The following is a 21,869-nucleotide window of genomic DNA, read 5'->3' as shown; positions in this document are numbered from 1 at the left end:
ATCCTCAGAAATTTAATAGGATGTAAATATACAATATGGTGACCAGTCCTGAGGATTTCATAGATTTTCCCCTTTGGCCAAATTGCCATATGGATAATCAAGTCTTGTTCCAGTAGAGGACTATGCTACTGGTAACAGTTGCATCTTATGTCTCAAGCATAGGTGGAGAGTTAGAGTGGAGACTCTTTCATTTCTCTGTGCAAAATATAATTTCCTTGTTTTCCATCTTCCTCTTCTATTCTTCCTGCCTCCTTAAATGATTTCACCACTTCAGCATCTGGGATGCTTCTGACATTACGTAATACATACTATACCTTTGTCCTATTTTATGTCTTGCTTTTATATTTTGTCATTTGCTATCAATATATTCTTTTCACATGTCCTTATTCATGGCATAGTCTCTGAGGATGAGACTAAATTTGTGTGTACCCAACGAATAAATAGCTCGTCTTTTTTTTTTTTTAACTAAGAATACTAGACATTTACTATTGAATCATAGATTGTAGAGTGAGAAAGGATCATAAGTTTAGTAAAAATCTTTTTTTTACATAATAGCAATAAAAGCAAATTTTGTATAGCACTTACTATATGCTGGACACCAATTGCTTTATAACTATTTTGATCCTCACAACAACCTCGGAAGTAGGTGCTATTATTATCTTCATTTTACTGGTAGGAAAGTGAGGCAAATAAAAAGTTGTCCAGGATCACACAGCTACTAAGTGTCTGAGGCAGGACTTGAACTTGGTTCTACCCTCTATCTGTTGACTTGCCCACAATCATATATATATATATATATATATATATATATATATATATATATATATATATATAGTTAATCAAAGGCAGAATCAAGATTCAGACTCAGATCCTGCATCTTCAAGTTGAGAGCCCTTCCCACTACATCGGGCTACCTTTCTGGTCTACCTGCCTAGTACAGATCTATAGAAAGATCATGTTGTATTGTCCTACTTCACAGATGAATAAATTAAGTCTTAGAGAAGTTAATTGACTTTTCTGAAGTTGAACACCTAGTGAGTGTTACATTGTGAGCTACACAGTCCTGGTTTCCTGTCTTCTGATCCCATTCCTTTTCTAGGATACCATGCTATCTCCCTTAATAAAAGCAATCAAAGAGGACAGAATTCTCACTTCTCTAAAGAAAAAGCAGTGAACTCTGAAAAATGGGTAGCCACACACTGCCCAGATGTGGTTTAAACCATAGAGAATCTTTGGAATGTAGAAAGGGGAAGTAAAAGCAGAAGTTAGAAATTTTCTTGGTATCTCTATTATTTAAGCTATTCATAATAACAGATATCCACCTTACTTTAAAAGTAAGAAAGATGTGATAGAGTACAGAGAACATTAGATCTGGAATAAAAAGATCTAAGTTTATGTACCAACTCCTCCTGTCATTGATGGTATGGCCTAAGGAAAATTCCTAAACTTAATTAAGCTTTGATTTCTTTGACTATAAAATAGGAATAATTACATTTGTATGTCATAGTTTTGTTTTTGTTTTTGTTTTTAATGAATATTGAATGTGTTTAAATGCAATTTGTGGCCATAGCACATCATAGAAATGTGAGATGCTGATATTTCCAGAATGAAGTAACACTTAGAAAAGCTACATCTGTTATTGTTGTTCATCCTTCATTGACTTGTGTATGAGTTGGACTTAAGTGAAGCAGAATTGCACTCTGGGAATGAGTAGAAGAGATCTAGGACCTGGGCGAGAGACCTCCATCTTTCCTAGAGCAGACTGGGGACATCCCATGAGAACAGAGCATCAGGTTTTAACTATTTCTTTTCTTCTGGAAAAGGGTCAGCAGAGCAGATTACTCCTCTCCCTCCTCTTATTTCCCTTGTTGCTTTCTAGCCATAGGCTTATGCCTTACTACCCTCCTGAAGAGGGGGACTGCATAGATATAGACTTCTGGTTTTGTTTCTGACCAGGTAAAAGCTAGCCTGGCTTGGGAGAGACGTTTTTTTAGGGGATGGGAAGGAGAAACCTAGGTGGCTCATGCAGGGAGAGAGAAAAGAGCCTTTTGAGGGAATAATTTCCAAAGAGAATATGAGATTAGTTGAGGTTCAATGAATGTCTTTGTCGCTGACTCAAGAAGCATATTTTAAAGGGATAAACTTCCTCATTTAGAGCAAAGCATCCCAGCTTCGTTTCCATAGTGACTTAGAAGCCCGAGAATGCCAGGTCTGAGGGATTCCTTGGGAGCTATAATTTTTTCGGAGAGATCCCAGCTGTTGTTAGGGATAGAAGAAGAGGGCTAGGGTCTTTGAATAGCTTCTTCTCCTTCACATCTCTTGCCTGTGGGGCTTTTGTTTTTTTCTTCCTGGACTAAAGTGGACTCCAGGGGGGACTGTCTACAAAGGAAAAGGAAGTGGTCTTTATTCAAACCTGTGGCAGAAATCCGTTGGAGGTTTCCTTTAATTCAACTTCCCTTTATGTGTGGGGATGCTCTGTCCACTGCTCAAAGCACCTGGGTCCTCTGATCTCTCCCCTTCCAGCCAGCTCTAAGACTGCCAAAGCAACAATAATAATTAGCTTTTATTAGTGCTTTAAAGTTTTGCATATATTTTGCCTATCTATGGGCTCTAGACCACCCATACCTGATCCCCACTTTCTGTCTTCTTTAATGCAAAGCTTAAAAGGCTTAATTAAGACTCACAGCCCTTTATTAGAGATCAGGTTCATTGTTGTGTTTTAATTGCTGCTGCTCTTGCCTGGAGTTACCTGTCATTCTGGATTCTTGTAAGCCTTAACATCTGGAACCTGATTGTTCCCATTCTGTATTTTATGGCTTCCTGACCTGCTTCCTGATGTGTGTGTGTGTGTGTGTGTGTGTGTGTGTGTGTTTTAAATTAAATTTTATTTTTAAATTATCACTTTTTTTCCCCTCTTCTTTTCCCCCTCTTGCATTGAGAAAAAAGGAAATTATAAAAACAAAGCTTTTGTGATAAAGATGCATGGTCAATACAAAACCAAGACCCATTTTGGCCACGTTCCTAAATGTGTTTCAAGCATCTTGAGACCATCAACTCTCTGTCAGGATTTAACTAATATGCTTCATCCTTGGCCCTTTGCAATCATGGTTAATTATTGTATCGATCAGAGTAATTCTTAAATCTTTCAAAATCATTCTTTTTGACAATGTTATTGTTATAATACAGTTATTATCCAAGTTCAGCTGACTCCACTCAGCAATGATTCATATATGTCTTCCTTGATTTCTCTAACACTATTCCCTTCATCCTTTCTCAAAGTGCAATATGGCTTCTTTTGTAATGTCACTAACTTGCTTCAGTAGTGGAATTTCTTGATCAATGTGTGTATGAACAGTTTAATAATTTTATTTACTTGTTTCCAAATTGGTTTCTTGGACTAATTTATAATCCCACTAGTAATAATGTCTTTCTTTAACTCTTATAATATTGTTTTCTGTTTATCTTTGCAAATTTAATGGTTAGGAAGCAATACTGCAGAGCTGTTTTCATTGACATTTCCCTGATTACAGTAATCATAATTAGTTTTTCAGGAGGTTATGGGTAGTTTTGTTTCTAATTTTGAAAATTGTATCTTTTTACTCCGTATTTGCTATTATTCTTTTTTTCCCCTCAATATTTTTCCAATTATATGTAAAAATAGTTTTCAACAATCATTTTTGTACGCTTTTGAGTTCCAAATTTTTTCTCCTTCCCTTCCTTCCCTTCCTTCTCTCCAAGACAGCAAACAGTCTGATATAGGTTCTCCTTATACAGTCATGTTAAAAATATTTCTATATTACCCATGTTGTGAAAGAAAAATCAGAATAAAAGGGAAAAAAACTACAAGAAAGAAAGAACAAATAACCACCACCAAAAGTGAGAATAGTATATTTCAATCTGCATTTAGTCTTCATAATTCTCTCTCAATGCAGATACTATTTTCCATCACAAGTCTATTGGAATTGTCTTTGATGATCACCACATTGCTGAGAAGAGCTAACTTCATCATAGTTGATCATCTCATAACCTTGCTGGTACTTTATATATAATGTTCTTCTTCTTCTTCTTCTTCCTTCACTCATATTTGCTATTATTTTTATAGATTTGTGTAAAAGTTTTAAAAACATTTTTAATAAATGAATTTACTGTTGTTTACTCCTGTGTACTATTTGTGAATTCTCCTATCCACAATTGAAAGTTATAACCTCATAGTCTTCTTTAAAATAAAACTCTATGATTTTTAATATCAAGATTCTTCATTTGAATTTATCTTGTTATATGATATAATATGCTAATTTATATCTATCTTCCCCCAAATTGCTAGCATCCAATTATATTCTTGATTTGTTAAATTTCATTTCTCAAAAGGGATAGGAAGCTTTGTTTTTCTTCACTGATTATCTCTCTTTCCTCTCAACTATATACAATGTGTCACATACAACAAATGAGACTTGTAAACTGTCACAGAATGATATTTTAAATATGTTGTATGTAATGTTGACAGTTCAACAAGGGGGTTACTTATAGATAATTGCATTAGGAAAGTTGATGGTAGTGACCAGAACAGCCAAACTGACTTGTAAAATTTTGTATTAAATTCTTTTTATATATGTTTTTTACTTTCATAATGGAGTTTGCACAAACAATTTATATGAAGCATGACTTTATTTTTTATTTTTATTTTTAAAAATTAATAATACTTTATTTTTCCAAATACATACAAAGAAAAGATAGTTTTCAACATTCACCCCTGCAAAACCTTGTGTTTCAAATTTTTCTCCATCTCTTCCCTTTCTCCTCCCCTAGACAGCAAGCAATCCAATATAAGTTAAACATAAACAATTCTCCTAAATATATTTCCATATTCATCATGCAACATAAAAAAAAAATTGGAACAAAAGGGAAAATAAAACACACGAAAGAAAAGCAAACAAAAAAAGAGGAAAATATTATGCTTTGATCCACATTCAGTCTGCATAGTTCTCTCTGGATGTGAATGGCTCTTTCCACCATAAGAGTATTAGAAATGCCTTGAATCATTTCATTGTTGAAAAGAACCAAATACATCACAGTTGATCATCTCATAATCTTCTTGTTGCTGTATATAATGTTTTCTTGGCTCTGCTCACTTCATTTCACATCAGTTTATGTAGGTCTTTCCAGGCTTTTCTGAAATCAGCCTTCTCATCACTTCTTATAAAACAATAATATTCCATTACATTCATATACCATAACTTATTTAGCCATTCTCCGACTAATGGTCATCCACTCAATTTCCAGTTCCTTACCATTACAAAAAGTATTGCTGCAAGCATTTTTTGCACATGTGAGTTTTTTTCCCCATTTTAAATGATCTCTTTAGGCTACAGACCCAGTAGAAATACTACTGGATTAGGGCAGGTAGGTGGTGCAGTGGATAGAGCAGCAGACCTGAAGTCAGGAAACCTGAGTTCAAATCTTACCTCAGATACTTAACACTTCCTGGCTGTGTGACCTTGGGCAAGTCACTTAACCCCAATTGCCACAGCAAAAAAAAAAAAAGAAAAGAAAAGAAAAGAAAAAGAAATACTACTAGATCAAAGGTTATGCATTTTAATAGTCCTTTGGGCATAGTTCCAAATTTCTCTCCAGAATGGTTGGATCATTTCACAACTCTACCAACAATGCATCAGTGTCCCAGTTTTCCCACATCCCCTCCAATATTTAATATTTTTTCTTGTCAGAGAGGTGTGAAGTGATACCTCACAGTTGTCTTAATTTGCATTTCTCTAATCAATAGTGATTTAGAGAATTTTTTCATGGCTAAAAAAGGCTTTAATTTCTTCATCTGAAAATTGTTCATATCCTTTGTCCATTTATCCATGGGGGAATGGCTTGTATTCTTACAAATTTGAATCAATTCTCTTTATATATAGAAATGGGGCTTTTATTAGAAACATTGCATGTAAAAATTTTCCCCCAGCTTTCTGCTTCCTTTCTAATCTTGGTTGCATTGGTTTTGTTTATGCAAAAACTTTCTAATTTAATGTAATCAAAATTGTTCATTTTACACTTCATAATGTTCTCAAGTTCTTCTTTGCCATAAATTCCTCCCTTCGCCACAAATCTGACAAGTAGACTTTCCCTTGCTCTTCTAATTTGCTTATACTACCATCCTTTATGTCTAAATCATGAATCCATTTCAACCTTATCTTGGTATAGGGTGTTAAATATCAGTCAATGCCTTCTTCTGCTATCCTGTTACCCAGTTTGTCGAACTTACTGTTTGACAGTAAGTTCTTATCCCACAAACTGGAGTCTTTGGATTTACCAAACAAGAGACTACTGTAATCATTGACTATTGTGTCTTGTGAACCTAATCTATTTCACTGATCCACTGCTCTATTTCTTATCCAATACCAAATGGTTTTGATGATTGCTGTGAAGCAGGACTTTATAATATATAGATAAGTATCTCTTTTGCATCTTGAATGACTGAGTCATTTATTTGAGAAGAATATTTGATAGTTTTGTGCTTAAGCAACTAAAAATCCAAATATATTTTACAAGTGTACTAAATAATCATCAAACCCCAAAAGGATACAGTTAGATGAAAGCTTTTGTCTTTTATTCTATAGTACTCAGAGTTAAGAGCTAAAAGCCTTTTCTTCTTCATATAAGAGGATAATACATTTGAACTATTGGTGAAATTTTGGTAAAATGCATTGTTTAGAACTCTGGTTCTTTGTGTGTACATAACATATTGCAAGCTGAAATTACATATTTAAAGGCATTTATCAAATAGCCAGATTTTTCATGTGCATATTTTAATTCTCACCTGAACAGGGTCATAACATAAAAATAACATTGTTCCATATTTGATTTCTTTTTCTTTTTTAATACTTGGTTCACATCATCTTAAGATTCTGCAATTTTCAGGTAGGGTTCCCGAAATTGCTTTGAGTAGACAGGACTTCTTTCCCCTTCTTTTTTTCCCATTCTTTAATCCATGATGTACTAAGGAAGATAGGACTTTGAAAAAGCTTATAATTTGATAGTTTCACTTCTATATAGTTTAGTGCATATTTTTTAACTGAATTTTAATTGAAATTTCTTCCCTTTCCCATTTTCTTTTCAGATGAAACTACAGCATATATTGCTAATGTTTGTCTTGTATTTGTATGTAAATAGTGTAAAGGAATGCTTCCAAATTACATTCCACTCCATGAAATATCTAAGTCTGATCAAAAGCCCTTTGCTATTAGAATTCTATAATTGCACAAGCCATTAAACCTGTGTTTTTATTTAAAAGAGTGGGGAGGAGGAGGGATAGGAAGCTATGAAGGAAATAACTATTCTATATCTGATTCTAAACAATGAGGACATATTGGTTGCTGAAATATAAAATGATAGAAATCTTGAAAGAAAGAGACCTTAGAGTTTATGAGAGATAAGATGGAAAAACTCACACATCATCTAATATTTACTCTATAATTAGGTAGAACAGAATTCTAGAATTTCAGAGGGAGAAAAAAAGACACCAGGATTAAAATTCTGTAGGGGAAGCTAATGTAACATGGATACCAAAATAAAATTTTCATGTTACAAATGCTTCCATTGTGGAAGAAAAGGGCAAGCAGTTTAAAGAGAATGAACAAATAAATAGAGACTAAATAGGGACTAATAATAATAACTGACATTATCTCATCACTTTAAAACATTTTGCATAATTATCTCTTTTGATGAGATACAGTTATTAAATAGACTTTCGTTTTGCTCCTATTCTTCATGTCATGGATAACAATGTTTGACCCATGAAGTGTGGCCCAAAATGGCTTCTTGTCGTTCAATCATATTTGACTTTTTGTGACCTCATGGAGGTTTTATTGGCAAAGATATTGAAGTGGTTTGCTATTTGCTTCTCCAGCTCATTTTACAAATGAGGAAACTGAGTCAAGTTGAATTAACTGACTTGTCCAGAGCCACACAGCTAAGAGTCCGGGGTCAGGATGGTGAATCTTCCTGACTCCAGGCCCAGTGCTATAACCCTCACACTGCTTAGCATTTTAGTTCTCAGAACAGCTCCCAGAGAGCTAAAAAAACAAGATTAAAAAAGGGAATGATAGGAGATCCAATGGCTACTCTCTATGAGTTGGTCTTTAGATTTTGATGAATTGTTCATCTGAAGTTTATAAAAGAACTTGTGGGGTTTCCTGTTGGCCAATTATTTGGGTAATTCAGTGATTGCAATTTTCCACTGGGAGTCCACAAAGCAAAAATATGAGATTATAGCATTCTTACCATTATTTCTTGCGACCACCTTAGATCTTTATCTTTTCCTACATATTCTCCAGATACTCAGAAGATATGTATAATTTTTTCATTTCATCCCTGAAATACAATGTCTTTTCTTCCATCTTTGGGAACTATATGTCCCCGAGGAAGAGGTCTTTCTCCTTTTTTTCCCAAATAAATTCTTTCTGTGGTAATTAGCTTCTCCTCTCCTACTATCTCCTCTTTCTTTCTTTTTTTATTTTTTAAAATTTAATTATAGTTTTTATTTACCAGACATATGCATGGGTAATTTTACAGCATCGACAACTGCCAAACTTTTTGTTCCAATTTTTCCCCTCCTTCCCCTCCCTTCCCCAGATGGCAGGTTGACCAATACATGTTAAATATATATATATATACTTATCCAAATAGTTGTTTTGCTGTACAAAAAGAATAGGACTTTGAGATAGTGTACAATTAGCCTGTGAAGGAAATAAAAAATGCAGGTGGACAAAAATAGAGGGATTGGGAATTCTATGTAGCCGTTCATAATCATCTCCTAGAGTTCTTTTGCTGGGTATAGCTGGTTCAGTTCATTACTGCTCTATTGGAACTGATTTGATTCATCTCATTGTTGAAGATGGCCACGTCCATCAGAATTGATCATCATATAGTATTGTTGTTGAAGTATATAATGATCTCCTGGTCCTGCTCATTTCACTCAGCATCAGTTCATGTAAGTCTCTCCAGGCCTTTCTCAAATCATCCTGTTGGTCTTTTCTTATAGAACAATAATATTCATATACCACAATTTATTCAGCCATTCTCCAATTGATGGGCATCCACTAGTTTCCAGTTTCTGGCCACTACAAAGAGAGCTGCCACAAACATTCTTGCACATACAGGTCCCTTTACCTTCCTTAAAATCTCTTTGGATATAAGCCCAGTAGTAACACTGCTGGGTCAAAGGGTATGCACAGTTTGATAATTTTTTGAGCATAGTTCCAAATTGCTCTCCAGAATGGCTGGATGGATTCACAATTCCACCAACAATGCACCAGTGTTCCTGTTTTCCCACATCCCCTCTAACACTCTGCATTACCTTTCCCTATCATTCTAGCCAATCTGACAGATGTATAGTGATATCTCAAAGTTGTCTTAATTTGCATTTCTCTGATTAATAATGACTTGGAGCATCTTTTCATATGGCTAGAAATAGTTTCAATTTCTTCATCTGAGAATAGACTGTTCATATCCTTTGACCATTTGTCAATTGGAGAATAGTTTGATTTCTTATAAATTAGAGTCAATTCTTTGTATATTTTGGAAATGAGGCCTTTATTAGAACCTTTGATTGTAAAAATGTTTTCCCAGTTTGTTTCCCTTCTAATCTTATCTGCATTCATTTTGTTTGTATAAAAACTTTTCAATTTGATATAATCAAAATTTTCTATTTTGTGATCAGTAATGATCTCTAGTTCTTCTTTAGACATTTCACTCCCACAGGTCTGAGAGGTAAACTATCCTATGTTCCTCTAATTTATTTATAATCTCATTCTTTTTGCCTAGATCATGAACCCATTTTGACCTGATTTTGGTGTTGGTGTTAAGTGTGGGTTAACATGCCTAGTTTCTGCCATCTTAATTTCCAATTTTCCCAGCAATTTTTGTCAAACATTGAGTTCTTATCCCAAATGCTGGAGAACTTGGGTTTGTCAAACACTTGATTATTAAAGTATTGATTATTTTGTCCTTTGGGCCTAATCTATTCTACTGATCAACTAATCTATTTCTTAGCCAATACCAAATGGTAACCTCTGCTTTATAATATATAATTCATCTGTTTCATTAAATGTCCATCTTCTTCCATGGAAGAAAATGCTAAACTAGGTAGTTTATTCTTGGCTGCATTCCAAGTTCTTTTGCCTTTCAGAATATCAGATTCCAGGTCCTTCGATCCTTTAATATAGAGGCAGCCAGATCTTGAGTGACCCTTATTGTGGCACCTCGGTATTTGAATTCTTTTTTCCTGACTGTTTGTAATATTTTTTCCTTAGTCTGAGTAGTTCTGAAATTTGGCCACAATATTCTGTGGAGCTTTTTTTTAGGGTCTTTTTCAGAAGGTGTTCGATGAATTCTTTCAATGCCTATTTTACCTTCTGATTCTATTACATCTGGGCAGTTCTCTTTGATGATTTCCTGTAAAATAGTATCTAGACTCATTTTTTGTCATAATTTTCAGGAAGTCTAACAATCCTTAGATTATCTCTCCTAGATCTATTTTCCAGGTCTGTCATTTTGCCAAGTAGATATTTGACATTTTTCTCCAGATTTTCATTTTTTTGGTTTTGCTTGATGATTCTTGGTGTCTCAATGAATCATTCATTTTTATTTGTTCAGTTCTGATTTTTAATGAGTTATTTTCTTTATTAGCTTTTTAAAAATTATTTTTGTATATTTCCAATTGAATTTTTAAATGAATTATTTTGCTCTATGGAATTTTTTTCCATCTCACTAAATTTGTTTTTTAGTGAGTTATTTTCTTTTTCCAATTCACAAATCCTACTTTCTTGGGAATTCTTTATCTTTTCCAATTCACAGATCCTACTTTCCTGTGATTTCTTTACCTTTTCCAATTCCCTAATTCTGTTTCCCTGCACTTCCTGTGAATTCACATTTCAGGAAGTTGTTTATATTTTCCAATTCACATTTTAGGAGGTTGTTACTCTCTTGCATAGCTTCTCTTTCCTTTCTCCATTTTTCTTCTAACTCTCTTTTGAGATTTTTAATAGTCTCTTCTAGGAGAGAGTTATTTGGGGTATTGTCTGGAGGCACTCTCTTTCTGTATAGAAGCTATCAATCGTTCTCTTTTTTTACTCATTTTTTAAAAAGCCCTTAGGGTCTGCCTTCAGGGCAAGGAGGTTACCAGCTTTCTCTGCAGAGCAAGGATGGGTATATGGACAGTAGCTGTCCTGCTAATGGGCTGCAAGGAGGGATCGAGCTGCGGGAGGGCTCTGGGAAGAGCTCCACAGGGAAGTGAGTAGGCCTAGGTACCAAGGGTCTAGCTGTGTAAGTGCTCTTACAGCCCTACTGTGAGGATTAGCGACCTCCTTGGGGCTAGAGGTTAAGCAGCAAAAGTATCACTGCCCCCCTCCCCCCCAAACACCTGCTTTCAGTATTAGCAGTGGCCCTATCCCTCACCGCACAGGAAGTGTCTCTGCCTGGGAAGCGCAGTTGAGCTGGGGAGATTCCACTACCCCAGGCTGAGCCCCTCGCTGTGCAGATGAGAGGCTGCTCCTGGGCTGTGCCCCTGCTGTGTGTGACTGCCCCCCAACAAGAGCCCCTAGCTGCAGAATGCCACGAAGAGGTGTGTTATGGTCTGTGCTGAGTCACATCCGAGCCTGGGTGGGCGCAGCCAGATCCTGTTAGGTTCTGGCGTCCCTCAGTGTACCCTCTACCCTAGGCTCTGATTTTCCTGCCAACCGCAGAGGCCACCCAGCTCCCTATTCTATTCCTGCCTTGTGCTGGTCTGCTCCTGCCACTCAGGACAAACCTTTTCTGGCGATATTCCAGATTATCTTCCACTGGTGAGTTGTTGTACTTCTGATCTTCGTGAACCTTACCAGTCTAGAGCCATTTTTGAGGCTGATTTTAAAAATTGGTAATGAGGTTATGAAAGGAGCTCAGACTCTTGAGTGTGCCTTCTCCGCCATCTTTGCTCCGCCCCCCCCCCAAGTACTTGATGCTTTCCTTTGCTTCTGTGAAACTGATTGTGTTTCATTATGAGCCTGAATGATTCATGAAACACTCACATCAACAGCTGTTGTAATATCTCTATTAGTCATTGAAATGTGCTCTTTAAATGCTAGAATTTAAAAGCTGTAGAATGAAAAATAAAAGAATCAAATGACTAATTTGAATTAATTTTTGTTCTTATGATCAAGTCAGACATTTTTATTAAGACTACTGTTGATAGACATATACACACGACCATCATTGTCATCTAACAAAATCATACAGAAATTATTGCTTGTTCCAAGTAAATTGCTGATCACTGTAGATCTGTGGTCTTCTGAAGTTTGTCTTCAGCTTATTTACACCTGAACTGACTTTAAAGGAATTCAGTAGATGGGATGAATTTCGGGTTTTATGGACTTCTCATAACTGGTATTCCAAATCAAAAATAAAAGTGATGGAGAGTTAGTTTAGTTAAAATCTTATAGTTTTTTCTCTTTTTAATCATTCTTTCCTTCCTGCCACTCAGTGGCCCTTCCTTTTTGAAAAATGTTTCATGAACTCATCTCCTCTGAGAAACTTTTCCTAATTGAGTCCTCCTGATTATGGAACTATCGGAAGAAAGAAGCACATGTGTATGCTTCTATTTTCCAACCCTCAATGATCAACAGTAAGGTTTACCATCATTCAGTTCTCTTAACTCTTCTGTAAGTGTTCTGGGGCTGGAAAAGGGATAGGAAGTAGTACTGGACCTGTGATTTCATTAATAAGATAAGTTCCTAGATAAAGAGATTAGTCCTAATAACTGCAGGCATTTCTGCAATTTAGTGTTGGAGAGTTTCCTACACAATAGGTAACTCCCCTGATCACACAGACCAACTGTATCAGAGGCAAGAACCAGAATGTATTTTGATAGGCAGCATGGTAGAAAGTGAGCTGCCTTTTAATATAGGAAGAAAGACATGGATTTGAGTTCTATTTCTGACACTAATGATGGGTGACCCTAGGCTAGCTATGTAACTCTTCTCAATGCTCTAGACAATTAGCTCACTAAGACTTATTAGATGCTGACATACATTGGTAGGGGAGCTCACTAAAGCACTGAAATCATAGTTTGAGAAAGTTGTTGATCTTCCTTCCCCAGTATGAACCGGCATAAATGGGAACATTATGTTTTACTTTTCCGACTTCGACAAATACCATTTTGATATATCAGTGACTCCAAATAAAGACTGTAGATGCCTTTTAAATTAATCATTTTGTATCCAGGGCCATCTCTAGTCATCCTTATCTATATCTGGTCACTGGACCCAGATGGCTCTGGAGGAGAAAGAGAAGCAGATGACCTTGCACAGCCCTCCCTCTCTTAAATCCAATTCACTTGCATTCATGGCATCATCTCCCTGATGTTATGGTCCTCTTCAAGAATGAAGGATGGGGCAGTTCAGTGGCGCAGTGGATAGCGCATCAGCCCTGAAGTCAGGAGGGCCTGAGTTCAAATCTGGTCTCAGACACTTAACACTTCCTAGCTGTGTGACCTTGGGCAAGTCACCTAACCCCAATTGCCTCAGCAAAAAGAAAAATGCACCATTAATTAGGACTTTTGATGATCAGCTTTGTATATGTTAGTTCAATTGTGTCTGACTCTTTTTGACCACATTTGGGGATTTCTTGACAAAGAAAAAAATATTCTGAGGCCATACTTGAACTCAGGTTCCTGACTCTAGGCCCAGCACTGTATCTCACTACCTAGCTGCCCTTTGAGGATCAATTACTAGAGTTTAAAATTATATTACTGTTAAATATTTCCTCTTACTCCCTTTCTCTCCCGTAAAAAACCTTAACCAAAACACCCAGCATATTTTTCTCATTGGGGATAATTTCAAGGTCTGCTCTGTACTTATTCCGAAGGAGGAAGCTTGGGGCCAAAACTAGCTCCCCTGAAGTAGTGCATGCTGGCCCTTTGCCTGTGACCAGTTGAGTTTACACTTGATGGCAGGACCATATGTAATTGATTAGGAATTATGGATTTCTGGCAAAGGCCTTGTTTTTGCCTTTGGGGAAAAATACACAGAGGGGGAAGAAGATGAAGTTACGCATTGTTTCACTTGCTTTCTCTCCCGGGAACATCTCTCTGACCTCCTGGGGTGTTTGCATTTGATTTTTGGTATTGCTGAGGCCTCTGTTTTTTCAAATAGCATATAGTTGCCTCTCTATGTCTAGTCTCCTGTTAATTTCCCCCTTTCCTCACCTTCCTTTGGTCTCATAGTATCCAACTACTAGAGTAATAATCATAGAGCCCTACAAAGGTCTTGACCAACAAGCCATTTCATTTAACCCTCCCAGTATTTTACAGCCCTTATACTTGGGAAGTTTTTCCATCCTCTGGAGCTCTCAGTCTTCCTGGGCAAAGCTTATTCTCTGTGATGTGGTAGAATGAACACTGACTTGGGACTTAGAGGACATCTCTCAGTCTCAGTTTCCTTACCTATAAAATAGGAGATTGCACCTAATGGCCTTTGAGCCCCTTCTAGTCTCCTTCCCAGCTCACTATCAAGGTGAAATGCTTTAGTTCTTATGCTCCCTTTAACAACTCCTTATAAAAACTAAAGTTTTGTTCCATCTCCTAAATTCCTGTTTATAGTTTGTAAGGGTAGTTTAGCTGTCTAGTGTTTTAAAGATTGCAGTGCTTATCTCATAAATGACACACAGGATCGCTCATATTAGTACTATTTAGTCATTTAGAGCTGAAGAGGTCATGTGTTATAGTTGATAGAGTCAGAATGTGGGATCCAGTTCCATCTTTGACATATATATTGGCCATGTAAATCAGGTCATTTTCCTTTTCAGTATTCTAGGCCAGGGGTATCAAATTCAGTCCCAAACCAAAAATTGGAATTAGGAGATATTTAAGAAAAATAAATAAAAATACAGTACAACATAGATAATTTGTGGTTGTCTGAGCCAGTATGTAAATATTACTTCTATTTGAGTTTGAGTTCCCACAGTGTATGTCAGAGGAAAGACTTGAAGCCAAATCTACCTGACTCAAAAGCCTTCACTGTACCCCCTACACAACTCTGCCTATGAAGATAATAATGTTAATGGTCAGTATGGAGGTATCCCAAAGCACCTTTGCCCGTGCCTTCTTTTGATCAGCATCACAGTCATGGGAACAGGATGCACCTGGCATAATCAGGAAATGTCTCAAAAATGTTGGTATTTTATGTGTTTTTTTTAAAGGTTTATATTATAAAGTGAAATTTAGTTGTTAATTTTTTAAGTTTAAATTTAATTTTTTAATCAAATGAATAATGGATTAAATGGATAAAAATAATGTACTTATAATTAACTGTTTAATAGATATCCATCTTAAAAATAAAATAAAATAAAACACCCTCTTTAATGGAATGTGCTTCCGCCTCTTCGCCCCCCTCTGGAAGCAGTTATTTTGACCTCCTTAAATGTTATTATCTGAGTTGCTCGTTTCTTTTTTCCTGCCCAGACCCAGACCCATTCTTACTATCCTTGGAACAGCAGTGGTCACTCTAGCTGAAGTGGAGTCCCAGCACCTCCAGGTATCTCACTCCCACCAGCAAACTACCTGACAGGAAAGGTGGCCCTTGAGTATCTGTGGCCTTCCCTGGGTGGTTGCCACAACAAACTGCAGCCCTGACCTCGGTGAGTAGACACAGCTTTTTTGTGCTTGGGTTGTTCTCTCTCTGCCTGTCTGCCCCAGGAGATTGTTCTGAGAGGATGGACTGTGACCAACTTTCCTGGGAGTGTGGAGGGGCTTTTTTATATACCACCCAAGGGATACCAGCCAACCTCAAATCCCTGCAAAGGTGGGTGGGTTAAACAACATGCTTAGGCTTTTGTTCTCTACTATTTGTTGTCTGCTCCAGGGTTCCAGGGTGACTGATTAGATGGTGAGAAAAGTCAGAGCAATCTTGTAGTCTGAGTATCTACTAGGTGCATTCTACCAACTCCCTTAGGCCAGGGCTTCTTAAACTCTTTTTACTCATGACTACTTTCCACCTTGAGAATATAGGTTTGAAAAATGGTATTTAAGTATGTTAAATAGGTATGCAAACCAAATATTTACTGATTATAAATCATAAATTTACGACTTCCACATTCAGTTATAATTTCACATCTGGGATTGAAAACCACACTTTAAGTCACTTTAAGTGACTTAAATTTAACTAATCTGAGTGAAGGCTGTCTCTTGACAATCCCTGCACCTCCCTGCTTTCTAAAAAACATGTCTTCAGTGTTTCCAAAGAGCCATAGTTTTATTGGCTTGGGTCCTTCTTCTGACCTAAATCTCATGCTTGGATAGATGGTTTAATGAGTTGCTCTGAACCAAGAAAATTCATTACCTGGTGGTCTTCCAGTAATGAGCTAATCTGACCTTTGATAAAATTAAATTCTATGTCTCTTTAAATACCAAAAATCTTTTTGCTTCTTACTGTAAAAAAAAAAACAAAACAAACCAAAAACCCTTTTAACAAGGCATAGATTTGAGCAAAACAAATTCTCATATTGTCCAAGTCCAAAAAATATGTTTCATTCTGCATCCTGAATCCATCACCCATTATTATTCCTCAGGAATTATGGTTATCTGTTGTGTTGCAGAGTTTTTAAGTCTTAATGTTATTTTTCTTTATGTTATTATACAAATCACTCTTATTCTTTTCACTTTACTTTGCATTATTATCTACAAAACTTCTCAAATTTCTTTGAAATTATCTCATTCTTCATTTTCTAAAGATGTGCTAACCTAGACTTGAGCATCTGACAGACAGCCCTCTTTATCTCCAGTTTTCTTGACACCATGAAAGAGCTGCTAAAAATATTTTTTGTATATGGATGGATTGTATATTGATCATTTTGGGGGTGATGTAGGCCTAGGAGTAGTATGGTTTAGACAGTGAGTGTATAGGGATATAGTGACTTTTTTGGGAAAGGTACCTAATTGATTTTTAGAATGAGTGGACCAGTCATGAAGCCTTTCCAGTTTTGTAGAGGCTATGTAGTTTTCAAGAATCCAACATGATTTTTAAGTCCTGATATAATATCAAAGGAGAACTATATTAGAAGGTAGGACCTCCCTTCAAAACAAAGTCCAATGCTCTCAGAAAACCCTGGAAAGTCCTCCATGAGCTCAAGCACAATGAAATATTCTGTGTACAAAGTAATAGCAATGTAATAGCAATAATAATTATATTGCTGATAATAGCTAAGTCCTTCACAGCTGATTATCCGTGAATCAGAAATACAATGATCCAAGACTACTTTAAAGGACTTATGTTGAAAAATGCTATCGATGTCCAGAAAAAGAACTGATTTGTGTCTGAATAGATACTTACGTATACTTTTTAAAAACTTTTTTTTCTTGAGATTTTATTTTTTGGGGGGGGGGATTTTTTTTTTTAGCTTGACTTTTATGCAAATGTTTTGCATAACTTCACATTCTTTTTTATTTTCCAAATTTATTTTATTTAAAGAAACAAAACAAGAAAAAAGACAAACAGAAAAGGAATAGAGAACAAAATAAAACAAAACAAAAGAGAATATTGTCATGTGTCTAGCAGAACATCAGGGAGGATTCAAAATATATAACAACAAATATCAGTTCAAAAGTACATAAATTATTAGTAGAAAAATTATATTCATGAATGTCCATCTTTTACTTCCTTATAAATTCTTCTTTTGTTCCCTGCTATGTACTTTTTTAACTTTATTCTTTTTTCCTCTTTTGTCCCAACCTTCCCCCCCCCCCTTAAGAAGGCTATAATTAAGAGAGGATATATTTATATATACATAGCCCCACACATCCCCACACATTTTTCCTATCCCTACTGACTCTCTGTTTTAATTTTGCTCCTAACTTCCTTGCTATTAACCTTCTTCCATCTTTGAATCCCTTCCTTGTCTTCTTCCCTCACCCTTTGCTTCCCTGTCTACCCATCCCTCCCTCCTTATTTCTTTATAGATTTTGGAGAGTGCTATACCTTTCATAGTATATATATAGTGTTGCCTATTTAACTCATTCCTGATGTAAATAGGTTTTCAGAATTATGAGCCCTCCTTCCCCCCTCTAGTGCCTCTGTATCTGTTCTTCCTCTGTACCTTATTTGTATACATAATTACTATTTTTATCTTAATTTTGTTTCAATCTTTCTTTTGAGTTGTTGTATTGATGTCAATTTTAAACATGTTATACATTTTCCTTGTTTAAAAAACAAAACAAAACAAAACATGTATCTGTATTGAGTTCCTTGAAATTGATCTTTGATATTGTCTGTTATATGTTAAATTTTCTATTAAGTTTAGGTTTGGTTGATAGAAAGTCCTAAAAATCTGTAAATACATTGAATATCCATTTTTTTTTTGTTCAGTGTCATAGATAATTTTGCTTTTGGCTTCAGGCCAAATTCTTTTGATTTTCAGTAGATTTGATTGCAGGATCTGTGGGGGTTTTTATTGTGATAGCTAATAAGTCCTGTACAATTCTAATTGTAATTCCAGCATATTTGAATTTTTTTTTGTTTCTTGCAAAATATTCTTTTTGATCTGGAGGTTTTGATATTTGGTGATAATGTTCCTATGCATTTTCTATAAAAGATCACATTGAGGTGGTTATGGGTGTATTTTTTCTATTTCTACTTTCTCCTCATGTTCTATCACTCCAGGACAATTTTCTTGGATTATTTTTTGCATTATTATGTCAGGGTCCATTTTTTTGGTCATAACTTTCAGACAGTCCAAGTATTCTTATATTTTCTCTTAATCTGTTCTCCAAATCTGTTGCTTTTCCTATGTTTCACAATATGTTCTTTTTTTCATTTTTAAAAATAATCTGATTTGTGATTTATTGGTCTCATAGTTTCACTGGCTTCCCCTTACCTAATTCTAATTTTCAAAGAGTTATTTTCATCTTTGAAACTCTGTATCTCTTTTTCTAGTTTAACTTTTTTTTTTTTTCACAATCTGCTTGTTTTTCTTGGATATTTTTTATTTTTAGTTTTTCCTCAATGTCTCCCTTTTGATTTTTTTGAGTTCTTCTATAAATTTGCTCAACAGGGAGCCATTTCATGTTACTCTTTGGGGTAGAAAGTTTTTTTTTTTTTTATTTCATTGTCCTCTTCTGGAGATGAACCCTAATCTTCCCCATTCCCACAGTATGTTTCTAGAATGGAGTTCTTTCTTCTGTGCTGGTTCTTTTTTTTTTTTTTTTTTTTTTTTTAATAAGAAATATTAGTGTAAGCACCTCTAAGCCTGGGGTGATAGAGATGGTGTCTCTAGCTTCACTTCTGGAAGTGACCTGGAACCGCAAACCAAGAGCTCTCCCCTCCAGTAAGTGCCACAGCCACCAACATCCCTGCCCCGTTGCTGCACTCACCGGGTGCTGGTTTCTTCTCGCTAAGGGCCGCAGCTCAGCAGCACAGCTGGTCCTGGCATTCCCAATCAACCAAGGTTCCTTCAGTCTTCCTGGACTCCTGCCGGACTCCACAAAAGTCCAGGAGGTGCAAGTGTCTGTGGTTCCTGCTGAGGCTCCCGCCACACCCAGCTAGCCCTAGAGCTCCCCACAGTGTTTTTGTGGAACTAGCCCAGAAGTGTTTGCGCTTCACAGGGATTAATCCCTGCTGGATCTTTCTTCAGATCTTCTCCAGTCTTTCTTCATTAAGATGATCTCGGGTTGTATCAGGAGGATCCCTGGTCTGCCCTAAGTTGTCTTGATTTTTCATGATTCTATGTTCATCCTGAGGTGCAGATTTGTTCCATTTGTGGAGGAAGTCAGGAGAGCTTGAAATTTACCAACCTACTCCATCATCTTCCCAGAATCCTTCCCCCCCCCCATATCTATGTTCTTAACCAGGAATAGAAATGGAGAGGAAGGGGTAGCTGGAACTCAAAAGTTTTAAAAACAAATGTAAAAATATGTTTTACATGTAACTGAGGAAAATAAAAATATTAAAAAAAAAAAAAAAAAAAAAAAAAAAACCAAGATCCAAAACACAGCTTGCCAAAACACATTTCTTAAAACATGTCTTTTTTGATGGGACAATTTTAATTCATTTCTTTATTCTACAATATTCTAATATTTATACATAATTTGAAATTGGGGTAGAATTTTATTTTTTAAAATATTAGCATTTTTAAAAAATATAATGAAGGCAGCTAGGTTGTAGGGTTGATAGAACACTGGCCTTGGGGTCAGGAGGACCTGAGTTCAAATGTGACTTGAGACATTTACTATCTCTGTGATCCTGGGCAAGTCACTTAACCTTGATTGCCTCAAAAAAAAAAAAAAGAGAAATAATGAAAATGTTCAGTTCATTTTCCATTTCTTCTTTTCATTTCCAGTTCATTTCCATTTCCAAGTCCAAATAACTTTGTTTATTTATGTAGCAAACACTTTCACCAAGGTACATAAAAATATTGAATGAGAATTTGGGCATAATTTTGAGTCAATATAGTTAATAAAAGAAAGTTGTCTCTTTTATGAGCTATTTATATTAGCACAGCAACTTTCAAATGCCTGGATGATGCTAAAATTTGACATTTTTCAGAATTTTAGGATGATTTTTGATTTTCTTTTTTTGTTTTGTTTTATTATTATTATTATTATTATTATTATTATTATTATTATTATTATTATTATAGCTTTTTGTTGACAAAACATATGCATGGGTAATTTTTCACAATGACCCTTGCAAACGCTTCTGTTCCAACTTTTCCCCTCCTTCCCTCTGCCCCCTTCCCTAAATGGCAGGCAGTCCCATACATGTTAAACTTGTTACAGTATATGTTAAATACAATATATGTATACATATTTATACAGTTATCTGCATAAATAAGATTTAGAAAGAAAGTAAAAATAACCTGGAAAAAAAAAACAAAAATGGAAGCAAACTATAACAAAGAATACAAATGCTATGTTGTGATCGATGATTTTGATTTTCATAGGATCTTTGAGTGATAGTTGGAAGGGACCTTCAAAGTCATCAAGTCCGTCCCCTCATTTTACAGATTAGAAAACTAAGACTCCAAGAGGTTAAATCATAGAATCAGTATCACATAGTCAATTGTCTTAGGCAGGATTTGAATCTAGGCCTTCCTAACTCTGAGATCAGGGCTCCATCACACTACATGTGCCTACACACATGTGTATGTTTTATTTTTGGTGATAACCTTTTGACTGTTTTTTAACTGGTAGGGCTTGTCATATGAGAGGGCTCAATCCTGCCACCGGGTGGAGACAGACAATAGAGTGTTTAATATTTGCTTTATTAATCACCACATTTTTAAAAAAGCTAAATGAATATGTGGTCTTTCAGAAATTCTACAAGGCTGGTTCCAGCAGTTTTCCTAAGTTGTAAGAGCTGAAATTTTCCTAAAGTTACATTAGATTTCAGTTCCCCCACCCACTCACCTCTCCAACTCACCAGGGTCAGAGCTTTGTTGCTTTATATCTGCCAACAATCCAAGGATAAACAGCCATGAAATACTTACACCAAGAAGACAAAAGAGAGAGAGAAAGGAAATTAAATGCCAAGACATGGTCAACAAAATATTTTGAATATATGTCAAATTGTATTAACATTTTCTGATTTTATATTCAAATACAATTATAGCAAAGTTTGCAGGAATGTTTATCCTTATAGGCAACACAGATTGGAAATGACAAAATACTCTTTCTACATCAAGTTTCTTCTTTTATACACAATACCAATGGTTCCTGTTTACTTGTTGAGTCATTTCAAATGTATCCATCTGACTCTTTATGACCCTATTTGGGGTTTTCTTGGCAAAGATACTGGAGAGGTTCCTTCTTCCAATTCCTTCTCTAGCTCATGTTACAGAAAAGGAAA

The 21,869-nt window shown here is 35.7% G+C and overlaps 1 protein-coding gene across 3 annotated transcripts in view; it reads left to right on the top strand.

Moving 5' to 3' along the window:
• The window catches only part of MYLK (myosin light chain kinase), a 424,364-nt gene that overhangs the window by 40,303 nt on the left and 362,192 nt on the right, over positions 1–21,869 (top strand). For 2 of the 3 annotated variants that reach the window (XM_074301410.1, XM_074301411.1), the window contains exon 2: positions 15,494–15,669. The gene's annotated coding sequence lies outside the window, so the exon portion shown is untranslated. Of the gene's footprint in view, positions 1–15,493; positions 15,670–15,690; positions 15,834–21,869 lie in introns of those variants that run through there. The other variant, XM_074301413.1, reaches the window with a different exon arrangement.

The sequence above is a fragment of the Sminthopsis crassicaudata genome, chromosome 3 (assembly GCF_048593235.1).
Source record: "Sminthopsis crassicaudata isolate SCR6 chromosome 3, ASM4859323v1, whole genome shotgun sequence".
Classification (NCBI taxonomy): domain Eukaryota; kingdom Metazoa; phylum Chordata; class Mammalia; order Dasyuromorphia; family Dasyuridae; genus Sminthopsis; species Sminthopsis crassicaudata.
The sequence above is the reverse complement of the archived record's forward strand: the minus strand, read 5'-3'. Positions and strand labels throughout refer to the sequence as shown.